We start from the raw sequence: 10,851 nt of genomic DNA, 5'->3' as shown, positions 1-10,851 counted from the left end.
TATATAAATTGGTACATATGACAAACTAATTTTTCTTGTAATCTGTAATTTGAATATAATGAATATTAAAATCTAGCGTATTCTGATTTTTTAATAATTATTATGTGGAGCCCTTAGCTCCTAATCATTATTACAATGCAATTTGATTAGGGTTAATTAATTACAGCGGAAAACGAGTTTAAAATTTCTTTACAATGAGCACAAAATATATTATTTGAATACTAAAAATAGTATTTCATCTCACATCATAAAATCTGCCCACACATAATCAAAACAACTCATGCAACAATAAATCATATCCTCGGGACATGCCCCGGTATATAGATACATATATATATATACTGAGATAAACAACTAAACCTCAACTCAAACTGTGACGCCCTCCAGAAGTACCCTCTCTGGTCTTCTGATATCCTGGAGTACCTGCCATTGTCCACACACAAAGACAACAACAGCCCCCCTTGGGGGTGAGCAAAGCTCCGTATGGAACAACCAATCATATATACCACAGATATCTAAACAATGATATATGAGTTGCAATGCATGTATGTCGTGGAGGTATCGGGTCAAATGCCCATCCACTGAGCACATGTCAGAATCAAACGAATCGCTATCAAATCAATGCTCGAGCTGGCACACCGGCCTCAATAAGGGATACTCGTATGATAGCGTCGACAAAGCGCCATCAAATCCCAAATCTCATATCCAATCATCGGGGCCACAATTGTCTATGCTTTACGGGTCATATAATACCGGCATAGCCATTGTGTTCACAAACCCAGAATCCAATCAAATAATATCAGGGTATCCAATGATCATAGCTCAACGTGCATGTCATGTATCGATGTATGCATCAAACGATGTGTGTTCACAAAACATTTATTTTATACATCGATATCTCAATCTCAATGTCATGTATGCCACATCAATCAACAAATAAGGCATATAGACACATAATCTCATTCCAAACAATCCAATCAAACCGACATATATCATATAATACAGATACCTGTCGTATGTTACCCGGTCACAACATACCTCAATTCTTCGTTCCAGTTGATGTAGCCTGAAGATATCGGTATAATACTTTATCTACATCAATAACATACTCATTCCAATCAATAACCTAATCAAAAATCATTAATATGAGTTTCAAATATCATTTGAAACTTCAAAAATTCATATCAAATTCAAATCATAATATAATTCAATTCCGACTTCGAATATGAGTTTCTTGTCGGTTATTCTACTACATATAAGAAATTCAACTTCAAATACACGCTATTCCAGCACTTTGATATTTAGTGCTGCTGGAACTAGAAGAAAATTACCTCAGTCAAAAGCCCTCGACGCGACGATCACAAATATATAGTTTGTTTCGCATTTAGACAGCGTTTCCAAGTCGATTCGGACGAAAGAAAATCGATTTCTCTCGTTTATTCTCGAAGCTGCTAAAATGAAATGAAGAAAAAGGAGAAGAAACCTCGTTCTTATCACTCCACTGCTTCGGCGCTCGGGCGGTAGAATTCTCGCGCCCGAGCGCGAGACGTTCTGCCCCCGAGAAATATTTGTACCGCGCTCGGGCGGTCAAAAACTACCGCTCGGGCGCGGAACGTTCTGCCCGAATGCTAACATTCTCTGCACTGGCGCTCGGGCGGTAAGCTTCTACCGCTCGGGCGCCACACGTTCTGTACCCAATGGTTTTGTACTTATTGGCGTCCGGCTTCTCCGCTCGAGCTCTTACAATGTCAATTCATATCCAATACGTATTTTCTCATTTTCATTGTCATGATATACATCATATACATAAGCACATGACAATTTCATAATTTATCTATAATCAACATAGGATTTACAATAATACGATACACGGTCCTTACATTTCTCCCCCACTTAAAAGATTTCGTCCTCGAAATCTCAAACATCTCTATATACATAACATTGGCAAACATATAATATGTTACCAGTTATAGTACATATCAAAACTAAAATCAGTAAATGGATCAGTATATATTGAATACAATGGAACGGTTGGAATAGCATCGAATAAATGCGGATATGACTCTCGCATCTTGCTTTCCAACTCCCATGTCGATTTCTCTACACCATGTCGTGTCCATTGTACTCGAACAAGCGGAATCGATTTATTACGCAATATTTTCTCCTTCCGATCCATAATGCAAAAAGGTTGTTCAACATAGGAAAGAGAATGATCAAGTTCAACCTCATCAGGTGCAAGTACATGCGATGGATCTGGTTCATATTTCCTCAACATAGAAACATGAAATACATCATGAATGGCAGATAAAGCCGGCGGCAATGCCAACCGATAAGCAAGATCCCCAACTCGATCAAGGATCTCATACGGACCAACATATCGAGGAGACAATTTCCCTCGCATGCCAAATCGAACAGTGCCTCTAAAGGGAGATATTTTAAAAAACACTTTGTCACCTTTCTGGAATTCCAAGGGTCGTCTTCGTTTATTCGCATAACTCGTTAGACGATCCTGAGCAGCTTTCATCCGCTGTCAAATTAACTGAACCTTATCATTCATTTTCTGTATCATTTCAGGTCCAGTCAATTGTCGTTCACCAATTTCATCCCAGAATAACGGTGATCTACATCGTCTCCTATATAGAGCTTCAAACGGTGCCATACCAATGCTCGTCTGAAAGCTATTATTATAAGAAAATTCAACCAATGGTAAGGCATCTTGCCATCCAATTCTGAAGTCCATAACAACCGCACGTAACATATCCTCTAACGTTTGAATTGTACGCTCAGTTTGGCCATCAGTTTGAGGATGATAAGCAGTACTCATAGCCAAACGCGTACCCCTTGCTTCTTGGAAACTACCCCAGAATTTAGAAGCAAATCTGGGATCACGATCTGATACAATCGAGACGGGAACACCATGCAGTCTCACAATATTCTCAATGTATAAACGGGTCATTCTCTTATAAGGATAAGTCCGTTCATACGGAATAAAGTGTGCAGATTTCGAAAGCCGATCAATAATGACCAAAATAGCATCACAGTCCTTGGGCGAACGAGGTAAATGAGTCACAAAGTCCATAGCAATATGTTCCCAATTCCATTTCGGGATTTCGAGACTATGGAGTAATCCTTCCGGTTTCATTCGTTCGGCTTTCACTTGCTGGTAGACTAAACATTTCGAAATAAATTCAGCAATGTCCTTCTTCATACGTCTCCACCAAAATTGGGGTCTCAGTGTCAAATACATCTTTCGACCCCCAGGGTGAATACTGTATTTGCTACAATGTGCTTCACGAAGAAGGGCATATTTCAAATCAGAATCATTAGGGACTACCAGCCGACCATTCAGTCGTAAAGAACCATCAGAAAAAATCTGAAATCCAGACTAATGTCTTGCAGATACAAGTTCTTTCGACTTCTGAATCTGCGCATCGCTTCGTTGGGCCTTTCGGATTTTAGATATCAAGTTCGGCTCAATTTGCAATGCTGAGACAGTGACAGAATTCCAATTCGAGTGAAAAGTCCAGCCAGAAGTACTTATATCTACGTGTACTTTGGCGACATTGACAGAAGCTAACATAGAATCATGCACCTACGACTAAGGGCATCCGCAGTAACATTCACTGATCCAGGGTGATATTGAAGCTCACAATCAAAATCTTTCAGGAGATCCATCCACCTGCGTCGCCTCATATTCAAATCAGATTGAGAAAAGAGATATTTCAGACTCTTATGGTCCTAATAGATAACAAACTTTTCTCCGTACATATAATGGCGGCAAATCTTCAAAGCAAACACAATGGCAGCCAATTCAAGATCATGAACAGGATAACGTGTTTCATGAGATTTCAATTGACGAGACGCATAAGCAACCACTTTGCCATGTTGCATCAGAACACAGCCCAAACCTTTACCAGATGCATCTGTACACACTACAAATCCTCCGGTACCTGAGGGAATAGTAAGCACCGGTGCTGTGGTCAATCTCGTCTTCAATTCAAGAAAACTAGCTTCACATTCATCTGACCAAATGAATCGCTGATTCTTCTGGGTCAGTTGAGTAATAGGTTTAGCTATTATCGCAAATCCTTCAATAAAACGACGATAATAACCAGCTAAACCCATGAAGCTACGAATCTCAGGAACATTCGTAGGTCTCGGCCAATTCAATACGGCTTCAACCTTAACAGGATCAACAGATATGCCATGTCTTGAAATGACGTGGCCTAAAAATACTACTTTATCCATCCAGAATTCGCATTTGGACAATTTAGCATATAAATGGCCATTGCGAAGAGTTTGAAGTACCAGTCTCAGATGTTCAGCATGCTCCTTTTTCGATTTCGAATAAACAAGAATATCATCTATAAATACAATAACGAATCGGTCAAGATAATCTCGAAAGACATGATTCATTAGATCCATAAATACGGCAGGAGCATTCGTGAGACCGAAAGGCATAACCAAGAACTCATAGTGGCCATACCTGGTACGGAAAGCAGTTTTAGGCACATCTTCTTCTCGAACTCGTACTTGATGATAACCAGATCGAATATCAATCTTAGAGTATACGGAAGTACCCTGAAGCTGATCAAATAGATCATCAATACGAGGAAGTGGGTACTTATTTTTCACGTTAGCCCGATTCAGTTGCCTATAATCAATACACATTCGCATAGTACCATCTTTCTTTCGAACAAATAAAACTGGAGCTCCCCAAGGTGATCCACTCGGTCGAATATATCCCTTATCAAGAAGATCCTGTAATTGTTCTTTCAATTCTTTCAATTCCAATGGTGCCATGCGATAAGGAGCTTTCGATATAGGTGCAGTCCCCGGCACAAGATCAATACTAAACTCAACTTCTCGATGAGGCGGAAAATCAGGAATCTCATCGGGAAATACATCTGGGAATTCATTCGCAACAGGAATATCAGATAAAGAAGGCTCCTTCTCAGAGACATCAATAGCGTAGATAAGATAACCCTCATCCCCGCTAGTCAAAAGTCGAGACATTTCCAAAGATGATACCAATGGAATTTTGGCTTGGGAACCCTTGCCATAAAAATTCCACTTGGGTCCATCAATAGGTCTAAATCGAACCACTCCATGGCAACAATCTACAGTCGCTCGATTTGTCATCAAGATATCCATGCCAACAATACAATCAAAGTCATGCATTGGAAGGACAATAAAATTCAGGAATATCACATTGTCCTCATATATCAATACACAATTATGCACAACTTGCTCAGACAAAATAATCTTCCCTGCTGGCGTGGCTATCGACAAAGTATCGTACAACGGGGTACACTCAATATCGTGAGATGCAACAAATGCACGAGATATGAATGAATGAGATGCTCTTGTATCAAATAAAACACGTGCAGGATAATCGCAAAGCGTGCAAATACCTGCAATCACACCACCAAGAGCTTCTCTCGCCTGATCCTCAGTCATAGCATACACTCTCACTTGAGGAGGGACTTGAGCAATCTGACCACCCGGTCCTCGATATCGTGGAACATTCGACTGCTGGAAAGAGGGAATAGGAACAACAGGTCTCATCACACTGGGGCCACATCTAAATCCAGGCTGGGGTTGGGAAGAAGTCGTACCCCTGTTCGGACATACTCGAGAGAAATGGTCTTCCTGCCCACACTGATAACAAGTACCAAGCATACCTCGACACTGCTCGATAGTATGTTTACCTCCACAATAACTACAATAGAGAGCAATCACAGGACTCTCTCGCTGTGATCCACTCGAACTCGAATAAGACGAAGAAACAGAACCAGTCTTCTTGAACTTCTTACCCTTTGGACGCAATGCAGGCTGCTGAGCTGACACTGGTGGTGGAGGAGTATACTGTGGACCTCCTCGCCTGAGTCCAGCCTCAGCTGCCTTGGCTCGTTCAATTGCCTCTGCGTAGCTCATAGGCAATCCAGAAACAACATAAGTATATATAGCAGGGTGTAAACCATTAACAAACCTGTTATATTTTGCCTTTGCATTCGCAGCTACGTGAGGTGCATACTTCAACAAAGTCGAAAACTTCGAAGCATATTCTGCAACAGTCATCGTTCCCTGCTGCAGACTATTGAATTCATTCTCCTGAGCAGTATAATAAGAAGGAGGAGAATACTGCTCCAAAAACTGGGCCTTGAAGAATCCCATGTGACTTCAATCCCGGCCTCTTTCAATCCAATCTCAGCGGCTTCCCACCAAGATTTAGCTCGGTCTTTCAACTGATACAAAGCGAGTTTCAGTCTCCGAGCCTTGGAATATTCAACGATATTAAACAAGTGCTCGATATCTTTCAACCAGGCCTCTGCTCTTTCTGCACTCTCAATGCCAAAGAACCTCGGTGGTTTCAAATCTTGGAATCGAGCCATCACCAGATCCATGGACAATCCTTCGAATTGTCCAACTATCCTCTCAGTACTGCTACTCGCAGTTTCGTTTGTGGGATCCATCTACAAATCAAATGATGAATATCATATTTCATATCAATTTCACATCATCACCATCTCATATCATCAATCTCATCAGATACTTACTCAAATCAAATCAAGTCAGAGCAAGTAATACAAATAATTCAAACACAAACGCACAATTCATTTGTGCCTATTACGTGCACACAAGACTCAATCGAGCATTCCCAGCTATGCTCTGATACCACTCCGTGTGGGGCCCTTAGCTTCTAATCGTTATTACAATGCAATTTGATTAGGGTTAATTAATTACAGCGAAAAACGAGTTTAAAATTTCTTTACAATGAGCCCAAAATATATTATTGGAATACTAAAAATAGTATTTCATCTCACATCATAAAATCTGCCCACACATAATCAAAACAACTCATGCAACAATAAATCATATCCTCGGGACATGCCCCGGTATATAGATACATATATATATATATACTGGGATAAACAACTAAACCTCAACTCAAACTGTGACTCCCTCCTGAAGTACCCTCTCCGGTCTCCTGATATCATGGAGTACCTGCCATTGTCCACACACAAAGACAACAACAGCCCCCCTTGGGGGTGAGCAAAGCTCCGTATGGAACAACCAATCATATATACCACAGATATCTAAACAATGATATATGGGATGCAATGCATGTATGTCGTGGAGGTATCGGGTCAAATGCCCATCCACTGAGCACATGTCAGAATCAAACGAATCGCTATCAAATCAATGCTCGAGCTGGCACACCGGCCTCAATAAGGGATACTCGTATGATAGCGTCGACAAAGCGCCATCAAATCTCAAATCTCATATCCAATCATCGGGGCCACAATTGTCTATGCTTTACGGGTCATATAATACCGGCATAGCGATTGTGTTCACAAACCCCAGAATCCAATCAAATCATATCAGGGTATCCAATGGTCATAGCTCAACGTGCATGTCATGTATCGATGTATGCATCAAACGATGTGTGTTCACAAAACATTTATTTTATACATTGATATCTCAATCTCAATCTCAATGTCATGTATGCCACATCAATCAACAAATAAGGCATATAGACACATAATCTCATTCCAATCAATCCAATCAAACCGACATTTAGCATATAATACAGATACCTGTCGTATGGTACCCGGTCGCAACATACCTCAATTCTTCGTTCCAGTTGATGTAGCCTGAAGATATCGGTATAATACTTTATCTACATCAATAACATACTCATTCCAATCAATAACCTAATCAAAAATCATTAATATGAGTTTCAAATATCATTTGAAACTTCAAAAATTCATATCAAATTCAAATCATAATATAATTCAATTCCGACTTCGAATATGAGTTTCTTGTCGGTTATTCTACTACATATAAGAAATTCACCTTCAAATACACGCTATTCCAGCACTTTGATATTTAGAGTTGCTGGAACTAGAAGAAAATTACCTCAGTCAAAAGCCCTTGACGCGACGATCACAAATATATCGTTTGTTTCGCGTTTAGACAGCGTTTCCAAGTCGATTCGGACGAAAGAAAAACGATTTCTCTCGTTTATTCTCGAAGCTGCTAAAATGAAATGAAGAAAAAGAAGAATAAACCTCGTTCTTATCACTCCACTGCTTCGGCGCTCGGGCGGTAGAATTCTCGCGCCCGAGCGCGAGACGTTCTGCCCCCGAGTAATATTTGTACCACGCTCGGGCGGTCAAAAACTACCGCTCGGGCGCGGAACGTTCTGCCCGAATGCTAACATTCTCTGCACTGGCGCTCGGGCAGTAATCTTCTACCGCTCGGGCGCCACATGTTCTGTACCCAATGGTTTTGTACTTATTGGCGTCCGGCTTCTCCGCTCGAGCTCTTACAATGTCAATTCATATCCAATACGTATTTTCTCATTTTCATTGTCATGATATACATCATATACATAAGCACATGACAATTTCATAATTTATCGATAATCAACATAGGATTTACGATAATACGATACACGGTCCTTACATATTAACTAATGCGTCTCAGGTGCATTTTACTGACACCTTACTCGTCATTGAACTAAAAATTATTATTATTATTATTACTATATATATGAATTTTTTTTTTATTTTTATATAAAAACAAACTAAGAGGAGAAGAAGAAGAAGAGATTTTTCATACTTTAAAGAGAAAAAAAAAATTAAAACATAACGTTGAATCACAAGTTCAGCATCACATGAATTTTCTTTTCTTACTCTTGGATGTTGGCCAATTAAGTTGAGATAAGAATGGATCTGGTTCATGCCTAAATCATTGCAGTAAATAAATAAGTTCACCTTCACTTGTAGCAGAAACTAACATCCTTCGCGAAGCTAATGAAATAAATCTCTGTTCCACAACATCATCAAGAACAATAGCAGTTCATCATAATAATTGTTAACATTTAACAAACCAATTGGCTTATTGTGGATATTTAATTGTACCCAACAATCAGTATGAAATATTTTTTCCAAAGTACCGAAACCTCCTGGCAAAGCAATGAAAGCATCTGAATGTTCAATCATTTGAGTAATTCGTTCATACACGTTGTCCACTTTCATTTCTTCTCCTATTGTTGGTCCAGTAAGACTGGCTAAGGTAATCGGAATAATGCCTAAGACTTCACTTCCACCTGCATGCGCGGCTTTTGCAACCTTTCCCATGAGACCAACTTCACCACCACCATATACCAAAGGAATCTTTTTTTAGCAAGTGTTATTCCAAGCTTTTCTGTTACCTCTTCATAAATTGAATCTTTTCCTGCACTAGATCCACAAAATACACAAAAATTTTTGATTTTACTTACTGTGGACATCGACATGTTGAGAAATATGTTTTCTGCAATTGTTAAATCACAGCATATGAATTTATAAGCGTAACATGCCAAAAGTCAATATTTGAACAGGAAATTATTATTATTAAAAGAAAATAAAAATGACATAAATTAAAACACATATATACAGCGTAGTTGTGATTGTGACTCACATATTCATCTGATTTTACGTTCAGTAACGGCTTCAACGCCTTCTATGATTCGAGGATATGCTTCTCATCCAATTTTCTTATAAATTGGCAAACATGGTCTTTTAACGTTTGATTCCCGAGACGAAATTGTACATATATATTTACTTATCTAAACATATATGCGTTACTACAGTAAGATCTTTATAAGGCTGATTCCACCTTCCATATTGATATTCCTCATGCTGAAATTGCCACCATAGTTTAAGAAGTTCATTTTGCACGTACCCACTAGAATGCGTGTCAAGAACCTCTAGAAACTTATCCAAAAACTCTTTACTCAGACCATTCTTAATGAATAAAATTTTATCTTCTCTATTCATTGATGTCATTCCAACATTTTTGCATTTCCCTTTACAAGTCCACCTTGCATATTTATGACATGCACCTATACGTTTAGCTCTTCGCTTTTTGGCATATGCTCTTTTACCAAATCCTGGCATATGTCTTATTATTATTTCACTTGCTTCCCTAACCAATCGGACTTTTGCTTCAATTATCAAACGGATATAATTCGGTATGCCATATGACATCATCAACCTTAGTCGCTCACATCTAGCTTTATAAATTTTTTTCAACGCATTATCAGGTAAACAAGCAAAATATTTATGAAGATTCACAATACAAGCATCCATATTATTATTATTATTATTATTATTATTATTATTATTATTATTATTATTATCAATTATTTTGGGAAAACTGAAAAAACCGACTTAGATAGTGACGGAGTACCGTTATTCGTCACTTAACTAGGAAATGAACTAGAATTTGTAAAAACAAAATGAAAATATCAACCAACTATTGTGGATCATATAAAGGTATAAAATCATCATTAAGAATTTCATTTTCTATAAAAGGCTTAAGTCTTTGCCCATTAACTTTAAACACGTCATTATTTTTAGGATTTTCGATATCAACAGCATCATGAAGATGAACAAATTTAACTATAAATGGTCCTGACCATCTTGATCTTATTTTTCCTGGAAATAAATGCAAACGAGAATTATGAAGTAAAACTTTTTGTCCAATTTGAAATGACTTTCTCATAATATTTTTATCATGAAAGGCTTTAGTTTTATCTTTATAAATCTTTGAATTTTCATATGCATCATTTCTTAATTCTTCAAGTTAATTTAATTGCAATTTTCTTAATTTAGATGCATCATCTAAATTAATATCAAATGCTTTAATTGCCCAATAAGCTTTATGTTCAAGTTCAACAGGTAAATGACAATGCTTACCAAAAACTAACCTATATGGTGATATCCCTAATGATGTCTTAAATGCAGTTCTATATGCCCATAATGCATCAGTTAATCTTAAAGACCAATCTTTTCGATT

The sequence above is a fragment of the Primulina huaijiensis genome, chromosome 4, assembly GCF_012295235.1.
Source record: "Primulina huaijiensis isolate GDHJ02 chromosome 4, ASM1229523v2, whole genome shotgun sequence".
Lineage (NCBI taxonomy): Eukaryota > Viridiplantae > Streptophyta > Magnoliopsida > Lamiales > Gesneriaceae > Primulina > Primulina huaijiensis.
This window is presented reverse-complemented; position numbering follows the sequence as displayed.